The sequence below is a fragment of the Lutra lutra genome, chromosome 1 (assembly GCF_902655055.1).
Source record: "Lutra lutra chromosome 1, mLutLut1.2, whole genome shotgun sequence".
Taxonomy (NCBI): Eukaryota; Metazoa; Chordata; class Mammalia; order Carnivora; family Mustelidae; genus Lutra; species Lutra lutra.
In genome coordinates this window covers 167,973,815-167,995,530 of record NC_062278.1, presented here as the reverse complement: position 1 = coordinate 167,995,530, position 21,716 = coordinate 167,973,815, and the positions used below count along the sequence as shown (strand labels likewise).

Sequence of the window (21,716 nt, the reverse complement as noted above, 5' to 3'; positions counted from 1 at the left end):
GACTTTTCTGGGAATTATTCCCACACACCCCCCCTTTAAAACAACCGAGCCTTCCCATTAGAAAAATATTTCGCCCTCCATTTCCTGTTTTTGAATGCAGTTAGTTGTGCTGCTTAGAATTAAGGCAGTCATCCTACAACCATGAAGCTACACAGAGAAACTGAAAAAACAATACTGAGGATAACAGAGTTAAAGTGGGGGAAAACCTGGGTCTAATAAATATTACCAAGCTACCAAACTAGCTCTGAACCACCTATTTCCTTGTTTCTATTTACATGAAACAATTTAGAGTCTTTACTGTTTAGGCAGCTGTTAGATATTGCTACTGTTATTTACAGTATAATATATCTTAAGTGATAAACTTTGTATCTATCCATGGAAACTAATGTAGCTTAAATTCTAATGGAAATAAAGTAATTTGTGTCAATGTTTAACAGCGGCATAGTGTTCTATGTTAATCTATTTCCTACAATTTTATTTCTTTGTGATTCCCATATGATCACACAATTTTAAGACAACCGGTACTAGTCTCAGACCACCAACAAGTTTTGGTCTCAATCTGCTACTTCATTCCAACTAGAACATAAGCTCCAGTCAGGCAGAAACTTTAATGCATTGCATCTCCAGTAGCTACAACAGAACCAAACATTTATGCAAGTATTTGATAGATATTTTTTAAATAAATAAATGAAGAAAAAGAGGTGTTCCATAAAGCCCGATTAAGTTGTATCTAAGCATAACTTATCTATTTTTGGTTGTTTGTACGAGATCATCAGGTTGAGTATGCTACAAAGATGGAAAACTTCCACTAAGGAATAGGTAAGTATGAGGAGTTTCTCACAGTCCCCTTTGACAACCAATTAGTATTTAAAGTGTCTCTAAATACTTGTAACCTAGGAAAGAAGAGTAGCTGAGAGCCTGATGGTTCCTAACCAACCCTTACATTTCTTCTTTTTTATCATAACTGCTAAGGATGATTTGAAAACCCTAAAGGCATGAAATAAAAATTCAGGGGGCGCCTGGGTGGCTCAGTGGGTTAAGCCGCTGCCTTCGGCTCGGGTCATGATCCCGGAGTCCTGGGATCGAGTCCGCATCAGGCTCACTGCTCAGCGGGAAGCCTGCTTCCCTTCCTCTCTCTCTGCCTGCCTCTCTGCCTACTTGTGATCTCTCTCTGTCAAATAAATAAATAAAATCTTTAAAAAAAAAAAAAGAAAAAGAAATAAAAATTCAGGAACTAAGAATCAGTGGTTTAGGGTACCTTAAAGATTTCAAAGCACACTTTTGAATATTACTCTAAATGAGCAATTAATCAAACCAGTTGCTATAACAGTACTTAAACATCTTAAATCTTCTCCTATCCCAGACATTTATCTAGAGTTACATATTTTTACCTAAATACCACCTCATCAGGGTTTAGGACTGTTTTACTGTTGGAAAAGCAACCTCTCCAAACAGATTTTTATTCCCATTGCCTCCGGAAACTATTCTTACCAAGATTACCAATAACTTCCACATTGCTAAATAAATGGTTATTTCTCAGCCCTCCTCTTAACTGTTTAGTATTTAACACAGTTGATAACAACACTTTCCTCATTTGGCTTCAGGATAACCTCTCACCTGTCTTTCTTCCTACTTCCCAGGCTGAAGCTGTCTCCTTTGACTGTTCCTCATCTTCCTCACTTCTAAAGACTCTAACCTCTGGTCCACTCCAGAGTTAAGTTCTTCAACTTCTTACTTCTATCTCTATTCATTTCCTTGGTGACTTCACCCAGCTTCCTGACTTAAATATAATATTTTTGTCAGTAACACCCAGTGGCACACCTCCAGCAGATCCTCTCTCCTAAATACCAGATTCATAAACCAGCTACCTACTTAACATCTTTACTAAGTCTAGTAGGCATCTATAATATATGTTCAAACCTGAGCTCCTGTTCTTCCCTTCCAAACTTGTTACTCTTTTAGTCTTTCCCATATGAATAAATAGTGTCCTTGCAGGAACTTGGAGCAAAAACCTTCAAATTGTCCTTAACTCCTTCCTTTCTTTCAGAGCACACAACCAACTATCAGCAAAATCAGTTGATAATACTTGAAAATTATATCCAGAACCAGACCATGTGTCACCACATTCATTGCCACCCCACAGTGCAAACTGTCATCTTCTCTCACTTGGATTACAGCAATAGCCTAACTGGTGTTCCTGCCTTTGCCCTTGCCAAACCCACCACCAGGGTATTACCAGCACAGCAGCCAGAGGCATGATGTCAAAATGGAAATCAGATTATGGCATGCCACCACCCAAAAATTCTCTGAAGACTTCCCATATCACTCAGCTTAAAAGCTAAAGCCCTACAAAGGACCAACAGTACTAGCAGAAACTGGGAGCTTGTTAGAAATGAACCCTACCTCAAACCTACAAAATTAGAATCTGAGTTTTAACAACAACCACCTACATAAACCATATGCACATTAAAGTTTGGAAAGTACTTCCCTGAGGCTCCACAATATAAGCACCTACCCTTCCAGTTCTTGCCATTTCCCAAGCAAGTTTCTGTCTCAGGACCTTTGCACTTGCCTTCATTCATTTATCTGCATGGCTTACTCTCTCACACCTTTCAAGCTTTCACTCAAATGTCACCTTCTCTGTGAGCCATCTATGACCACTCAATCCCTCCCTTCAATATGCCCTATTGTTCTTTCCTGCTTTTACTTTTCTCATTAGAACTTGTCATTATGGGGCGCCTCGGTGGCTCAGTGGGTTAAGCCTCTGCCTTCGGCTCAGGTCATGATCCCAGGGTCCTGGGATCCAGCCCTGCATCAGGCTCTCTGCTCGGCGGGGAGTCTGCTTCTCCCTCTCTCTCTCTCTCTCTCTGCCTGCTTCTCTGCCTACTTGTGATCTCTGTCTGTCAAATAAATAAATAAATAATCTTTAAAAAAAAAAAACTTGTCATTATAAAATAATGATTTTTACTTTTTTACCTTGTTTATTCTATCTCCCCACATAAAACATGAAATAACTTCCATGAGAGCAGAAATTTTTCTTTTCTTCCCCAGAGCCCAGAACCTAGTTAGTCCTCAATAAATATTTTTAAATGCATAAAACAATAAACAAATGATATTTCTCTTCAAAACACTATACAGTAAATTTTGTAAAATAGTTCCTTACCATACAAACCGACATTTTCTTAGCATCATATTCAACAAATCCACTTTTTAAAATATACAGAGCACCTACCATGTAATTAGGCACTAGAAACACTACTGTTCACCCATGATTAAGTATGGAAATGTAAAAATCCGATTCTTAACAGGGCTGTACCATCAAAAAGTCAGCAGAAATAAAAACTGAGTCTTCGAGTAAAAGGTAAAAAGATGCCTACAGCTCTCTGCAATGCAGTAACAAACCTTTATAGTGATAAAATAGTCTTCCGCACAAAATTTCTCACCTGACCCTCAACAACCCCATGAGGTTTGTATAAAGCAAGTAATGATAACCTGAATTTTGGAGATGCAAAAACAAACATACTCTATAACTCAAAGCATGGCAGTGACAATGTCAAAACTGGGATTGAAGTCTGTCAAATTTTAATTCAAAACTCTCCAATGTGAGGGGTACCTGGGTGGTTCAGTCAGCTAGGCATCTACCTTCAGCTCAGGTCATGATCTCAGGGTCCTAAGATCGAGTCCCACATATCTATCTCTATCTCTAGCTCTCTCTTTCTTAAATAATTAAGTAAAATATTTTTTAAAAAATCTCCAATATCCTATCTCCTCTTACAAATGATACCGAACCAGACTGCAAGATCATATAGCTACATATTACTCTAAAGATACTAACTTTCCCAGTGTCTATCCAGAATGAGAACTCTGTTCATCACAGTCACAATCCCAACTTGAGGCTAAGTATTCAAACAGCTTCCTGTCACTTTTAAGTCTAACCCAGAGTCCAAAGACATTCAGGAAGAATGTAAGAAATGAGCTGCTAAATCCACACATCAAGAAAGTTCTTATTAAATCATGACAATAGTTGGGGGGAAAAGCGAGAATGGGAGAAAGGGAAGATGGAACAAGTGAATGAATAAGAATGAAGTTCTAGTAAGGAAAGAGTCAATGTTAAGTCATTATTGTCTATTGCTCTGAGGGCCTAAGTGATGCAGTTTTGCAATAGAAGAAAAAAGACATACCTCCTCAAAATCCCAGCACAACAGTTTTCCTTTCTTTGCATAGATGAGGATGAACAGTTGTAATCCAAAGTATTTCCCAGAAAGTTATTTTTTAAAAAGACATAGAAACAGAAGATCCATATCAAAAGAGATCCAGCCTGGGAGGATGGAGACTGTGTCTTCTAAATCTTGTGATCAAGAGCAGCTGTTCACCAAGTTCAGCATCTGAAGAAAGGGCTAACTGTGGGTGTGTCCTCGAGAAAGTAACACCTGCTGGGACAGGGAGCAAGAGGGGAAACACTACTAAATGCAAATGACTGGCTGGCAAACAATTACCAGTTGTCAGTCTGCAGAATTTTTTAAGTTGATATTAGTAACATTAAAAGATCACATGGAGGAGGGCGCCTGGGTGGCTCAGTGGGTTAAGCCTCTGCCTTCGGCTCAGGTCATGATCTCAGGGTCCTGGGATCAAGCCCCGCATCGGGCTCTCTGGCTCAGCAGGGAGCCTGCTTCCTCCTCTCTCTCTGCCTGCCTCTCTGCCTGCTTGTGATCTCTCTCTGTCAAATAAATGAATAAAAATCTTTAAGAAAAAAAAAAAAAAAGATCACATGGAGGAAATACAAGTGGCCAAGCCCAGGTGGCACAGAGGTTATCAATAACAGCTGCAATCAAAGGTACACTTCAGCAGGTAATCCAGCTCTCTGGTTATTAATAAATAAGCAGTATAGTAAAACAAAGTATAAAAAATTATTTCATGTTTTTTATAGCAAGATGATGTTCATATCTTACAACCAAACAAATACAGACAAATAATACTAGGTAGTTTGGCAAACAGACCAAGCACTCTGGTGCCTTATAAAACAAGAATTATATGGGGCGCCTGGGTGGCTCAGTGGGTTAAGCCGCTGCCTTCGGCTCAGGTCATGATCCCAGGTCCTGGGTTCGAGCCCCACATCGGGCTTTCTGCTCAGCAGGGAGCCTGCTTCCTCCTCTCTCTCTGCCTGCCTCTGCTTACTTGTGATTTCTCTCTGTCAAATAAATAAATAAAATCTTTAAAAAAAAAGAATTATAGAACAGATGTCTATGTCAGCAGATATCCACGTCAAAAGGAAATATAAAATAACATGCAAAAAAATGCCTAGGTAGGTCTGGCAGAAAAACAAAATCAATGTGGAAACCGAGAGACAAGGTTAATTCAACACTTATGGTAGTTTTATATACCCTTTAATAGCTTACAGAATTAGGAATCTTTTATTTTGACAGCAAATTAAGATAGTATTTCCTGATACCTGCCATGTCACTGCATTTCTATCAAACTACAAATTACAGAATATATAGCGGACTGAAATGAAATACACTGAATGGATTAAGAGCAGATAAAACAATGAAGAGAAGATTTGTGAATGTAAAGACATAAAAGCAGAAATTGTTCAAAATGAAACCCAGAATACAAGAAAACTGGGGAAAAAAAAGGGCACAGCATCAGTGAGAAATGGGACAAACTTAAGGAGCCTAATAACGTATGTGTAATTGGAAACTTGGCAGAGGGAAGATCTGAAAAAACAATATCCAAAAATGTTCTGCTAAATTTGATGAAAATGACAAACCTACAGATACAAGAAGCTCAACAAACACCAAGTTCAAGAAACAAAGAAAGCTAAAACTCCACCAAGAAATAATTGAAATCAATTTCCTTAAATCCAGAGATAAGGGGAAAAAAAAAAATCTTAAGAGCAGGCAGAGATAGAGCCCCGTGTCAGGCTCCATGCTCAGAAAGGAGTCTGATTAAGGATTCTTTCTCCCTCTTCCTCTGCCCCTTCCCCTGCTTGCACACACATGTGCTTGCTCTCTCTCTCTCTCGAAAATAAATAAGTCTTAAAAAAAAAAAAAGGCATAGAGAGGAATACAGAATGGAGAAAATATCTGGAAATCATATATTTCCGAAGTAATTAATATCCAGAATATAGAAAGAATGTTTGTAACTCAACAACCATAAAAAATGAACAACTCAATAGAAAAACGGACAAAGGACATGAACAGACATTTGTCCAAAGAAGATATATGAATGGCCAATTAATACACGAAGATGCTCAACATAACTAATTATTAAGAAAATGCAAATCAGGGGTGCTTGGGTGGCTCAGTCAGCTAAGCATCTACCTTTGACTCAGGTCACAGTCTCAATCCTGGGATCAAGCCCTGCATTCCACTCCCTGCTCAGCGGGGAGTCTACCCCCTCCCCACCACTCATGCTTGTGCTTATGCACGCTCACTCGCTCTCTCGCTCTCTCTCTCAAATAAATAAATATTTTTTTAAAAATGCAAATCAAAACCACAACGAAATACCAGCTCATACTCATTAGGATGGCTACTATTAAAAAAAAGAAGAAAATAACAATGTTAGCAAGAATGTGGAGAAACTTGGTACCTGATGCACTGTTAGTGGAAATGTAAAACAACAGAGCCACTGTGAAAAACAGCATGGCAATTCCTCAAAATCTAAACATACAATTACCATATGATCCAGCAGTTCCACTTCTGGGTACATACCCAAAAGAACTAAAAGCAGGACCTCAAAGAGGTATTTGTACACTCATGTTCATGGCAGATCTATTCACAATAGCTAAAACATAGAAACAACACAAATGTCCACTGACAGAAAAATGAAGAGCAAAATGTGGTCTATGGAACAGTATTAAATGGAACAGTATTCGGCCTCAAAAGGAAGGAATTCTGACACATATTACAACATGGATGAACCCTTGTGACATTATGCTAAGGGAAGTAACCCTGTCACAATAAGACAAATACTATATGATTCCACTTATATGAAATACCTAAAGTAGTTGAAATCACAGAAAGCAAAATGGTGGGTACCAGAGGCTTGGGGAATGGAGAGTTGCTTTTTTTATTTTTTATTTTTTTTAAGATTTTATTTATTTATTGGACAGTGATCACAAGTAGGCAGAGAGGCAGGCAGAGAGACAGGAGGAAGCAGGCTCCCTGCCAAGCAGAGACCCCGATGCGGGGCTCGATCCCAGGACCCTGGGATCATGACCTGAGCCGAAGGCAGAGGCTTTAACCCACTGAGCCACCCAGGCACCCCAAATGTTTCTTTTTTTAAATTTTTATTTATTCTTTTGAGATAGAATGAGAGAGAGAGAGAGAGCACAAACACAGGGAGCAGCAGGCAGAGGGAGAAGCAGGGTCCCTCCCAAGCAGGGAGCCCAATGTGGGGCTTGATCCCAGGACTCCATGATCATGACCTGAGCTAAAGGCAGATGCTTAACCGACTGAGCCACTCAGGCACCCCCTTGGAGTTGCTTTTTTTAATAGGTACCCTTCACTTCTGCAAGATGAAGAGTTCGGGAAAAAGATGGTTGTGATGGTTGCACAATGATATGAATGTACTAAATACCACTGAACAGTAGAGTTAAAATGGTTAAGATGGTAAATTTTATGTTCTGTGTATTATACCAGAATTTTTAAAAACTGAAAGAAAATAGGCAACCAAAAGAAAACCGCATATTATATACAGAGGCATGAAGAATGATAGCTGACTTCTCACTGGAAACAATGCAGACAAAGACAGTGAGGAAACATCTTTAAAATACTTAAAGAAAAATACTGTCAACCTAGAATTCTATATCTAGTGAAAATAGCTTCTATAAATCAAGGCAAAAAAGACTTCTTTAGACATACAAAAGCTAAAAAAATTCATCAGCAGCAAAGCTGACTACAAGAAATGTTGAAGAAGTCCTTCATTCAGAAGGAAAGGTACCAGGAGAAGTCTGGAACTATGCAGGAAAATGAAGAGCACTAGAAGTAGTAAACAGAATACAGATACAGTATTTGACAAAGGCTTTTATTATAATGATATAACAGATTCATCTACATTGTTAAAATATTGGGAGGGGAAGCACTAACAAAAACTTTCATAACACACTTATCTTTCAAAATGCTTGTCTTCAAAAAATAAAGTACCCTGATTAATTTCCTATCACAACATCCCTGTAGATAAAGTCAATATTACCTTTTCAACAAAAAATTGTCCCAAGGTATAAGTTACTGGTCCAGTAATAGTGAGTTTTTAGACAAGTAAAATTAAAATACTCTTGGTTCCAGCCCAGTGTTCTACTACACAAAAGGCCTTGCCTACAGAGATATTCTTGGGATAAAGTATGTTGGTGGTTAATATATAATTTATCTATATTTTAGTATCTCCAGGGAACCTCAAAGTCACTTAGAAGAAAGCTTATAAAGCCAGCAAAGAATGTTCCTTCCTTTCAAGAAGTATGAAAAACAACATTAGATTTCAATGAATTGATCAAGCTACCCCAAACTGGCAAAAGAACAATTTTGCCAAGTCTTGCTGAGGAAAATGAATTTATCAAAGCAAAGGTGTTGAAGCAATAACTCCAAAACAAAGCTTCAGGGTTGAGTGCTAAAATGAAACACTAATATTTAATGCCACTTTACTATAGTCCAAACCTCAGATGGAATGTGGTTAATAAGAATAAAACCTCTATTAATATCACAGATGCCAAACAGATTACAGAATGGGAATCCTGCCTATTATCCCTCTGAATATATAATGTTAAAAATAATTCATACACTCAGATTCCTTTAGACCACAAGCAGATCTTCTGATCCAACTTCACAATGAGTGACTACTTGCTATTAGGAAAGACAACTAAATGGTACAAAACATAAATCAGGATGTTCCCCTAACAGAATTCTAAGGAAGGCTACCTACTGTTGCCCCATCTGGACAAAAATTCTTTACAAAGACAACAGGAAAATTATGTGATTTCATTATTCACTGATAAATATCATGCCAAGAGAAAGTAGCATTCTTTCCTCACTTTACACCAAATAAGCCACTGGGTAATATAACTTCCCTTTCAATATGAAAATAAAATTTATCAAAAGCAGTATGTTATCCATCCAAAAGAACCTAAAACTTGTTCAAACAGAAAACTTTCCATGGATGTTCACAGCAGCATTATTCATAATAGCCAAAAAGTGAAAACAACTCAAATGGCCATCAACCAATAAATGAATAAAATGTGGTATGTCCATACAATGGATTATTCATCCACAAAAAAGGAATTATGTTCTGAAATATGCTACGTGGATAAACCTTAAAAATGTTGTTAAACAAAAGCCAGAAACAAAAGACCATATGCTATATAATTCCACTTAAATGAGATGTACAAAATCGGCAAACCAGTAGAGACAAAAATCAGTCTAGTGATTGCCGGAGGGTGGGAAGAACTGTTTAATATGAAGTTTCTTTTTGGGTTGATGAAACTGTTCTGGAATTAGTTAGTGGTGGTTGCACAACATTCTGAATGTTCTAAAAGCCTCTGAACTGTATATTTTAAATGGTTAAAATGATGAACTGTGTTAAATGAATTTTATCTCAATAGAAAAAATGTTTCCAGAGTGTTGGCTGTCTAGTACTTGCATCTCCCACTACTTAACAAAATGATGTGTTCATTAAAAAAATCATTCAAAAATACTTTTTAAAATTTAAAATATTGACATTCTGGAAAAGGCAAGGGACAGTAAGCAGATCAATCATTGCCAGGGGCTGGTATCAGTCAAGTTAAATAGGTGAGGGACAAATTTTTTAGAGGAGTGAAACTAGAGGACACCATAATGGTGAATATAAGATACTATAAGTTTGTCAAAACCCATTCTGTGTTAAAGCACAGAGAATAAGCCTTAATGTATGCAAAATTTTAAATAATCCTTTAAGACGTAAAGGGGTCTCGACAATGAATGCAGAATATGACAAAACAACCTGAATCTATTACAAACATGAAACAACCTCACAAACCAGGTAGAGAAATAAAGCGCTGACCAGCTAATGTAGAAATAAGTGGAGTCTATAAGACTAAAGACAGAAGGAGCTATCAATAAGCACAGTGTTCTACTTGATAAAGTCGCTTCCCACAGGTATCCAGATTAACAATTCTGAACCCACTTCAAATGTATACTGGAATTGAGGAACTAAGAAAATGGATAGTGGAGTACGGGCTGAAGTGGAGGAGGTTAGAATGATCCATGTGGTAAGTAAGGAATCAGAGTTGGAAACAGCAGTAGGAACTCATGTTTGGCTTAATATAGAGACAAACGGTTACATACAGAAATATTTACAGATGTGTATATACACAGACACACGTATCTCCTTGTTCTATCACTCAGATGGCCTAGAAGTAACAATATTCAAGTCGCAACTAGCACATCTAGCACCCAAAATCTTAGTTTCTAATACCATTTCCCAATAAAAGGAACTAGGGCTCCTTAGAAAAATGGCTGACTATTGGGAGTGGAACATGATATATAAAAGATGAGCCTGGAGCATCTTATGTTGCCAGAAAGAAAGTACTCATTCACACATAACTGTGGGAGTATGTCAAAGGGAAGGGGTACAGAAGCCAAGTGAAAGAGTTCCCAAAAGCCAAACCTCAAACTACTTGAGCAACAAAATTTACGTAGATACTCCACCCCTGAGGTGGAGCATAACTCATCACTCATTAAGTATAGTCTACACACAGTAACGTTCTTCCAGACCATGGCGCAGAAAGGGAGGAACAAAAGGGTAACTTACAGTTAAGAAAACAAACACTACCACAAGCTGGATGATCAAGGTTAACATCAACATCAGCAAGTGATATCACTAGCATGTACTCTTGATTTGTGATGAGAATGACACCTTACCTCTGTGGTCTTTCCAAAATCACATTACATCAGTCTAAACGATTAGAAAACCATCACACAAGAACCAATTGAAGGACATTCTACAAAAATACCTAACTGATTACCTTTGAAACTGCCAAGGTCATTAAAAACAAGGAAAGCCTGAGAACTGTCAGAACCAAGAGGAGCTGGGAAGACAAAACTATGAAATATAATGTGGCATCCTGAATGGGATCCTGGAAAACAAGAAGGGACATTAAGGGGAGGCACCTGGGTACCTCAGTCAATAAGTATCCAAGTCTTGATTTCATCTCAGGTCATGATCTCGGGGTTGTGAGATCGAGCTCCACATCAGGCTCCGCACTGAGCATATAGCCTGCTTAAGATTCTCTGTCAGGGCGCCTGGGTGGCTCAGTGGGTTAAAGCCTCTGCCTTCGGCTCAGGTCATGATCCCAGGGTCCTGGGATTGAGCCCCCCGCATCGGGCTCTCTGCTCAGCAGGGAGCCTGCTTCCCTCATCCCCTCTCTTTCTGCCTGTCTCTCTGCCTACTTGTGATCGCTGTAGAATAAATAAATAAAATCTTAAAAAAAAAAAAAAAGATTCTTTCTCTCTCCATCTCCCCCCACCCCTTGCTTGCTTGTTCTTTCTCTCAAATTAAAAAAAAAAAAAAAGCGGGGGTGGGAGTAGGCATTAAGGGAAAAACTGTGGAATCTGAGTATAGACTTAGTAATAATGTATCAATATTAGTTCATTACTTGTGACAAATGTGCCACACTAATATGTTAATAAGGGAAACTGAGTGGATACCTGAAACATGGTTTTGGCCCTTACAGAGTGTACTGTCTCAGGAAGCCTGGATGGCTCAGTCAGTTAAGTGGCTGCCTTTGGCTCAGGTCATGATCCCAGAGTCCTGGGATCGAGTCCCACATTGGAGTCCCTGCTCAGTGGGGAATCTGCTTCTCCCTCTGCCTGTCTCTCCCCGTGCTTGTGCTTGCTCCATCTCTCTTTCTCTGACAAATAAATAAAATCTTATAGGAAAAAAAAAGCTTACTGTCTCACTGTGAGGTAAGAAAAATGCTCATGAAACAAAAAAAATTAAATTGAGAAATGCAGATAAAAGTATATTAGGAATATAGAGAAGGTCTAGAATTATGAGGGTAGACTTCATCAAGGAGATAAAAGTTGAGTTTGTACCTTAAAATGTACTTAGGGTACCAAAGTAAAATAGAATAAATTGGTATACTCATAAAAGTGCTCGCTTCGGCAGCACATATACTAAAATTGGTATACTCAAAAGAACAATCAGAGGATAAAGAAACAAGACTAAAAGAAATGAAAGAAATGAAATTAAGCCCTGAAAAGTGAAGACTTAACTGGGAGACAGCAGTGTTCAAATACTTTTTAAGAGTCATGTGGCAGAACAGTTACATCATACACCCATTTAACTTACTAGCTGACCTCCCGGTAAAATGTGACCAACACTCAAGGACATAGAGAGTGACAGCTGTTTGGTAAAGCCACAACAGGAAATGCCAATTTGGAAAGACAGGAAGCAGGTGGCCAAGTTCTTCTCTGCAACTTCTCAAAGGACAGTGTGCATATGAGCCCACTAAAGCAAAAATTTAAATCTAAATCTTGCAAACATTTATTGACCACTTACCATGTGCTTCCATATATATTATCTCATTTAATATCACAACACATTTATAAATGTTTATCAGTGTAATAAAGGCTTAAAGTAAAAATACAATAAAATTAGCCCTGCAAGGAGCAGGAACACATTAAAATTTTCCACTATCCACCACTCTCTGATAGGGATTTGACAGCTGTTTTTAAAAAGCAAAATTGTTTAAGGTCTACATATCTACATAATAATTTATTTCTTCTATCTTCTTCCTTCAGTAATGCTCAGTGGCTCTCAGTTTGCAAAGCACATAAGAATAATATATCACTATACATACAAAAACATACATACAATGCTTTTTAAGCATTTTAAGGGATTTTTTTAAGTATTTTATTTATTTATTTGACAGAGAGAGAGAGATCACAAGTAGGCAGGGAGGCAGGCAGAGAGAGAGGGGGAAGCAGGCTCCCCGCCCAAAGAGCAGAGAGCCCAATGTGGGGCTCGATCCCAGGACTCTGAGACCATGACCTGAGCTGAAGGCAGAAGCTTAACCCACTGAGCCACCCAGGCGCCCCGATTTTTTTTTTTTTTTTTTTTAAAGTAGGTTCCACGACCAGCATGGAGCCCAACACAAGCCAGGCTTAAACTCACAACCCTGAGATCAAGATCTGAGCTGAGTTCAAGAGTCTCAGACACTTAACCAACCAAGCCACCCAGGTGCCCCACAATTTAAAAGATTTTCAAGTGTAGTTTTCATGTTATATGATTTTTATTTCAAGTGCTGACTTCAGTTAGAACTGAATCCTGGGAATGAGGTGCAACCCCACTGCAGCTTCCTCCATGGTCACTGTTAAGGCAACATCAGGGAAAAAAGGTAGAAAGAGTGAATCCTATTACAACATGAAGAACATTCTAACAACTAAAGCCAGGCTACCTCAAAGTAATGAATTTATGTCATCAAAGGTTTCAAACAGAAGCTGAAAAATCATTGAGCACATTTTAGAAGAAAGCAATTGGGTAGGAAGTTAAGATACCTTACAAGTCTTAGATTCTATTACGGGTAGACTTTTAAAACTTGACAGGAAGAGGGCAACCTAGTTAAGAACAAAATGAAAAAAAGACAAAGCCAAGAATGGCATGGTATGTAAAGCTCAATGCTGGGGAACATGGGAGCAGTTCATTTCTACCTGCAGATCTTTGTACTTGTTATTTCATTGGCCAGCAAAGTTCTTCCATCTTTTAAACCACAACTCAGATATCTTCTTAGTGAGGCCTCTCCATGTCCCCCACCAGTCGCTCACTGGTCAAATCACCTGGTCTTATTTTCCTCATAGCTGGTATCAGGAATCAGCAAACGTTCTCTATAAAGGGCCAGATTACAACCTACAGGCCAAATCCAGCTTGCCCCATGTTTTAGTATAGCCAAAAAAAAAAAAAAAAGATTATTTTGTGATATGGGAAAACGATATGAAATTCAAAAGTCTAATTAGAACATAGAAGTGCTTGTTTATGTAATGCCCATGGCTACCTTACACTAAACAACACAGTAGTTGCAACAGAAACTATATGGCCCATAAAGCCTAAAATACTTACTTTCTGGTCTTTTACAGAAAAGGTTTGCTAATTGCTGATTTATAGCATTACCTGGAATTACGTTTGTTTGCTATCCTCATTCTCATACACACAGAAAAAAGCTCAATAAAAAGGACCTTGTCTATTTTGTTCCCCACCATAACCCAGTACTTAGAAAACCTCTTGCAACAAAATAAGGACTCAATAAATATTTGATGAATAAATGAGTGATCCATAAACGTCATTCTGAGGAATTTAAACTTAAGCCCTCAGCCATTATAGGTTTTGTACATATCATGACAGGCATAAAAACTGTTGCAGAAAAGGGGAAATATTCTAATTAAGAGAAGGAGCAAACAATTTAAAGAAATGGTTGTCACCAACTAGTCCGGTTACTGAGTTTCTTCATCAAATTGTACAGGGATTTTTTGGCTCATAAAAGATTCTCTCAACCACTGGAAGGTGTAACAACATTCTGTCAGCTGCTTGCGCTTCTATTTATCTTAAGATGCAAATACTCTGAGAAATCTAATTTCCTATACATAGTACACAACACCCACACCATGCCAAATCTTATTGCTCATAATTAAAACAGACCTTGATCACGTGCTAATGAAATTTTAATATTTAAGTTTTTCCTACGCTGATCAGCAATCTATTCTGTAAGCAACTGAAAACTCTTTAGAAATTAAAAGGTTACCGCCCACAGACCAGAAGCAGCTTTTAATCCTTCTACACTAGCCAGAGAGTGGGTGTGTGATTTCAAAAAAAATACAAGCCAACTCTGTTGGGAGAGGACAAGATATAGTTAAAATCCCACCTATAAGCATGGTTTGTTACAGGACACTAGTAAAACTACCTCCTACTCACAATACCAGTCTCACTGTTCTAATCTACAAATGGAGGGGGGTAAAAAAAAGGTTATCTAGCCCCTGATGGAATCTTGTCATTAACATTTTCATAAGGTTCTTTCCTCCAGGCTTTGCAACAATTTCTATACACAGGTATTTCAAAGACAAGGATTTGGTCTAGCCAATCACTCCCAAAATTTAAAATACTGGTCAGAAGACATAAATATATCAAAGTTTTATTCTAAAGCAGCTACCTGCTTTCCAAGCCCTGAATTTCTTTTTTTTTTTTTAACTAAGAATTAGCTAATTTAGGAATGCAGATCTTTCCTAGAGATGCTTATAAGTATGTAAGACTTATAACAACCATTTTGGATTAGAGTGTGTGTCTTCCTCTTCCTTTCCTCTGTGACAAGTCAGGATGAATAGGCAGCCCGCAAAAGCTTTGACTAGAATCTACCAACACTCATACGTATGGTGCCACCAAAGAAAAGGGGGAATATTAGCCAACAGTTCAAGTGGGCTGCTTCAAGAAACTCTGCTACAGATTCGCCTCACCATCAATGTTGTTAAGGAATGAGCCAAATCAACAACTGGACCAACACTACACACACCTTTCCTCAGAATGAAAAAAAAAAAAAAAAAGCACGGATTTGCAAGCTATAAACGGATCTGTGGCCCTTCAGGGAAGGGGCAACTCACTGAGCCCCCTTATCCCTTCCTAAAAGGATTAATAAAAGGCACTCTTAGACCAACCCCAGCCACCCTCCCCAACCCACCTTGCAGCACCTATTTTCCCCCGTTCCCAGGGCAGCGGGCTCCTTCCTTCCCTTAAACGACAAGTTCAAAATCAAAACAAAAGGTGCAAAACTGGTTTCAGGTGGCAATGGCTGAGCCCTAGTGGCCAACTTCTGGGGACGCCAGGACGAGCAAAGGCTCGGAGGACCCCAGACCTCCCCTACAGTCTACTCCGAACAGTCCCTCAGGCCCCGGCCCAACTCCTCACACACCCCTCCCTCCCCTCCGCCCCGGAGGGGGCGCGCTGGAAAGGGGGCGAAGAGTGGGGGTGGGGAGAGAAGCCCCAGGGTCGAAATGACAGCGGAACGAACTGGGAAGGAAAAAGGCCCGGCGGGATGCAGGAGGACGAGTCCTAGGCCCGGAGCTCCAGCCCCGAACGGGGACGACCGAGGGTCCGAACCGCGCCAGGCCGCGAGCGAGAGGCCCGGCCAGCGTCGACGGCGCCGACCAGCCACGCTCCCCTCACGACTCTCCCTACCCGAGGCGGAAGGGCCGTGAGGGGCCGCGGCCGCCGCCAGCATCCGGGGCGGGGGCTCTCACTCACCGGCGGGGAGGGGAGGAGTAGCCGGCGTCTCCGCCAGTGCCGTGGCTCGAGCTCAAGCGCCGGCTCCTGCCGCTGCGGCCGCCGCGCCCGGTCCATCCCCCCCAACCACCCCCCTCCCGGCCCTCCCCCCGCGCCGCCGGAGCCGCCGCTGCCGCCGCTGCAGCAACCACTGCCGCTTCGGCCCCGGCGCGGGAGCGCGAACCGGCGCGAGGGGGCGAGAGCGCGCGCGCCCGCCGCCACCGCCCACAACCTCCGCCCCCAGCCGGCGGCGCACGCATGAGGCGACGGCGGGCGCGCGCACGCTTCAGGGGGCGGGGACGGCCTCGGAAGGCGTAGCCCCGCCCACCCACGCGGTGGCTGGGCAGCTGAGAAGAGTCGCGGGCTGCAGGTGATTCTATGCTGCTCCGGGTGGGCTCCTCCTGGCGCTAGCGCCAGAAACCAAGGCCTCCAGTCTGGCCCCTTCTGGGGAGCGAGGCTCGGGAGCGACGCGGGCCTGAGCGTAATTCTGGCAGTTGTGCGGGATCACACACCTTGATTGAAAGACCTGCCTGCCTTCTTCGATCTAGCAGGTGTTCCACCGCTGCTGCGAAAAGGATCGAGATTGTTACCATTTACCGTCCAGTATTACCAGTGAAGGGACCGCAAGCAGCCATCGGCCTATCTCTTTATGATCCCATTTTTCTCATTCAGTTATTTGTCCCTCACTTATGCACTGAGGCTTCTTCCGGATGGGAGGCCCTGTTCCATTTGCTGGGACTAAGTTATGGAAATAAAGCCCTGGCCTCATGAAGTTAAATCTGGTGGAGAAGGACAACGTTAAAGGGAGAAACACACAACATCAAAACTTGTTATTAGTAAGATCTCTTCTGGTACATGGTGCTAAGAGACCCTGAGAGGGTGGGGTGGAGGTTTAAAGAACATGCAGGCTGGAATCCGAAGGCCATTTTGAAAGGCGTTAGCAAGGTCCAACAGGTGAGAGCTTAGCATGGCCAGAACAGCCCGCTGAAAGACCTTTGAGTGTGGGCAATAATTGAGGTAAGGATTTGAGACTGTAATTTGAGAATCTGGAGAAGCCAGTGGGGATTTTTCATTACTTCTATTTTTAAACCATCGTTTGGATAGCAGTAGGAAGAGTGATCTGCAGGGGGCTCAGAGTTGGTGCAGAGGGCCAGTTAGGAGGCTGCTGTTATGGTCAAGGCAGGGTAAACTGGGGGTGGTAGAAAAGAGTGCTTCTCAGGGACAGGACCTGATAGACTGGATGAAGAGCGAAGGCTAGGGAGGTATGGCAAGGTTGACTTTCAGTTTTAAGGTTGATGGGATGCATTAATGGACCTCAGGAGCAATGGAGGAGGCCCCTGAGGAACCTAAAAATGGATTATAAACATGAAAGCTGAAACTACAAATTTGGGGGTGCCTGGGTGGCTCTGTCACTTAAGCATCTGACTCTTGATTTGAGCTCAAGTCTTGATCCCAGGGTCCTGAGTTAAAGCCTGGTGTTGGACTCCACACTAAACATGGAGCCTACTTGAAATAGATAGATAGATAGATAGATAGGGTAAATGTCTAGAAGAAAACATGGAAAAAATCATTAGTGATCTTGAGATAGGCAAAGATTTCTTAGGGTACAAAAAGAAATAGTTCATAAGTAAACTTCATCAAAATTTAAAAATGTTTATCCTTTGAAAGACACCATTAAGAAAATGAAAAGGCAAGCCACAGATTGGAGGGAGAATTTGCAATACAATATATCTGACAAAAGACTTCTATCCAGAATAAAGAACTCTTATAACTGAGTAATAAGAGAAACAATCTAATAAAACAATGAGCACAGGTTTGAGTAAACACCACCAAAGAAAATGAAAATGGCCAATACACAACAAAAAGATCCTCAACATCTTTAGTCATCCAGGGATTTGCTAATTAAAACCACCATTACCTACCACTACACTCTCATTATTCTCATTAGAATAGCTAGAATTAACAAAGTCATACTTGCCCCTAATGTAATACAACTAACCTGCATATAACCAAAGATACATAACTTCCCCAAAAAAGGATGCGAAGTCCTTAGGTGATGTTCCCTTTCCGCTTTTGACATCCTGTAACTTAATACTGCAATATAAAGTTAACTATTATTAAGACATCTCCATTGTGTAGTAGCAGTTAAATTTCTCCCTTGGTAATCAGGATCAGTCACCCCAGCCAATACAGGAAGTCTGTTCTTACATTAGTTTCAGGTGTAAAACACAGTGATTCGACAAGTCTATATACTATGCTATGCTCTCCACAGGTGTAGCTACCATCTGTCACCATATAACACCATTTCAGTTCCATTGAATATATTCCCTGTGCTGTACCTTTCATCTCTGTGACTTATTCATTTCATAACTGGAAGCCTGTATCTCCCACTCCCCTTCACTCATTTTGCCCATCCCCTCACCACCCTTCCCTAAGGCAACCCAATTTAAGGTCTGTTCCTGTTTTTGTTTGTTTTTCCATTCATTTTTTTTAGATGCCACATGTAAGAAATCATATATTCGTCTTTCTCTGACTTATCTCACTTAGCGTAAGAATAAGGAACTCTTCTTTGCCTGTTGACTTAGAGGCTTGAGATACCCAAAGTGACCAAGTGACAGTCTCAGCTTCCAATTGAAGAAAATCATTGTTATGTCTTCTGGTGGAAGCATTCTTCCCTCTGGAACCAAGACCAGCAGAGCTTCTGGCCATTTCTTTTTCCAGACAAACTGAGCAACAAGGAGCAGTGCTTTAAGTTCTGACAACGAGGAGGCTTTTCCTTCCTTAGCTATTATTCTTTAAGACTCTCCCAGAATGGAGCTGTAGTACCATGGCAGTCCATTTTCACCCAGTGCTTGCATATTGTACAGAACCTTTGTACACAAGGCTATAAACCAAGAATAAGATTTCTCTTGCCCAGTCAACTGGTCGTAGGAGTGCCCCAGTGGATTGTACCTGTGGGCTGGGAAGAAAAGATAATGTACTAAGAGTAGGGGCCATGGGCTTTTGGGCCACTGCCTCATACAACTTACTTATAACTTCAGTGCCCATTCAAACCCAGTCTCAAATATACCACTTCATTGACATTGGAATGTTGCCATTTATGCACAACTTTATAGCCTGGTGGGTCACATAACACCCAGTTCATGATAGGCAGCTCAGGTCACATGGAAACTTGATGGCCCATGGTCAAGCATTCAGTCTACTAGGGCTCAGTAGCAAGCCAAAAGCTGTTTCTCAAAAGGAGGGCAGTTATCTGTAGATGATGGCAGGGCTTTGCTCCAAAATCCTAAGGTTTTGCACTGTGATTCACTGTGATGCACTGTGATGCACTGCCACAGACTCTAAGCAGCATCTCTATTAGCCACTTGCAGAATGAGGCTCTGAGTTGGGTTTTCAGAAATTTTGGCCCTAAGGGTTTATTTCAAGACAGTTATAGAAGCTTTCAAGTCATCTATGCATAGGTGGGGCTGGGGATTAAAAGCCTGAGCTCAACCTTTCCTTCCCCCACTTTCTTCAGTGTGGTTAGGAGCAACCAGCCAATCCCATTATATTCCTTAATATGACTATTCTAAGGTAGAAAATACATGGTCACTCAGGACCTGTCATTCTATAGGAATTTTATTAGGAGTATCCAATGCCTCATCCTGCTAGGGACTACCAGTCCCCTCTTTACCACTGAAAATAGTCCTCAGTGCCTTTAGACTTACACCAGGTTAGAGAGCCAATTCAAGAAAACCCAGAACCAATCAAGAAAACTCAGTCCTCTAGAACCACCTCCAGGACCAAAATCTGTATCCCTCAGGGTTCAGAGAAGCAGAATGAGTAGAAGATAAGAAATAAGGGATTTCTTTAGAGAAATTGATTTATGCAATTAGGGGCGGGGAAAGGGCTGGTTAAGCAAATTTGAAATTCATGGGCAGGCTGTCAGGAAGGGCAGAGTGGAATTCTAAGCAAGGACTGAAACTGCTGTCCCAAGGCAATATTTCCTCTTCAGGAGAAATTCAACTCTGTTTTTAAGGACATTCCACTAACTTAATTGGGCCAAAACAGGTTATCTAAAATAATCTCCCTTTCTTAAAGTCAACTGATTAAGGACTTTAGTCATATCTACAAAAATGCCTTCATAGCAATCCTTAGATTACTGTTGAATAGTGTAAAATAACTGGAGACTATAGTACAACTGAGTGGACATCTCAGAAAGACACCTCAAAATATAAATATAAGTATTTACCCAAGAGCAATTAAAACATACATCCACACCAAGACTTGTATGAGAATATTTATAGCAGCTCTATTCACAGTATTGAAACATTGGAAACAACTCAAATACCCATTGACAGGTGAATGGATGAACAAATTATGGTAAATCTATACTACTCAGCAATTAAAAGGAATGAACTAGGGGTGCCTGAGTTCTGACTAATCAAGTCAGTTGGTTAGACATCTGCCTTCGGCTCAAGTTATGATCCCAGGGTTCTGGGATCAAGTCCCACATTGGGTTCCCTGCTCAGCGGGGAGCTTGCTTCTCCCTCTCCCTCTACCCTCTCCCATCCCCACTGCTCGTGCTCTCTCTCGCTCTCTCTCTGTCAGATAAATAAATAAGATCTTTAAAAAAAGAAAAGGGTATGAACTACCAGTACACTCAACTATGTAGATGAACCTCAAATTCATTATACTAAGGAACAGAAACTAAAAACAAAAGAATACATATTATATAATTCTGTGTAAAATTGTAGAAAATGCAAACTAATCTAGAGTGACAGCATATCAACGATTGCCTGGGACAGATATGGAGAGAGAGATAAGAAGTATAAAAGATCACCAAGAAACTTTTGGAGGTGATGAGAATGATCTGAATCTTGATTATGGCAGTGGTTTCATGGGTATATACATATGTCAAAGTTCATCAAATTGTGAAGTTTATAAATAGGTGCAGTTTATTGTACATGTAATATACCTTAATAAAATTGTTATTAAAAGGAATTCATGGGGCACCTTGGTGGTGCAGTGACAAAGTGTCCAACTCTTGGTTTTAACCCAGGTCATGATCTCAGGGTCCTGAGATCGAGCCCCACATCCAGCTCTGCACTCTGCACTCTCCCCCTCTTGTTCTCCCTCTCTCTCTTTCTCTTTATCTCTCTCTCTTTCTCTCTCAGATAAATAAATAAATCTTTAAAAAAAATAATAAAGATTTCATTTATGGTCATCTGGCTGGCTCAGTCAGTAGAGCACACAACTCTTGATCTTGGGGGTTGTAAATTCAACCCCCACATTGGGTGCAGAGATTACTTAAAAACTAAAAAATCATTAAAAAAAAAAAAGAGGGGCACTTGAGTGGCTCAGTCATTAAGCGTCTGCCTACAATTCAGGTCATGATCCCAGGGTCCTGGGATCCAGCCCTGCCTGGGGCTCCCTGCTCGGTGGGAAGCCTGCTTCTCCCTTTC

At 40.7% G+C, this 21,716-nt stretch overlaps 1 protein-coding gene across 3 annotated transcripts in view; it reads right to left on the bottom strand.

The window, feature by feature from the left end:
- Positions 1-16,399, bottom strand: part of TMCC1 (transmembrane and coiled-coil domain family 1) — a 263,955-nt gene extending 247,556 nt beyond the window's left edge. Inside the window, exons 1-2 of one of the 3 annotated variants that reach the window (XM_047744009.1) lie at positions 16,255-16,380; positions 4,182-4,433 (exon numbers count right to left, since the gene is read on the bottom strand). The gene's annotated coding sequence lies outside the window, so the exon portion shown is untranslated. Of the gene's footprint in view, positions 1-4,181; positions 4,434-16,254 lie in introns of all 3 variants that reach the window. The other 2 variants (XM_047744001.1, XM_047743995.1) reach the window with 2 other exon arrangements.
- Positions 16,400-21,716: the final 5,317 nt, after the last annotated feature.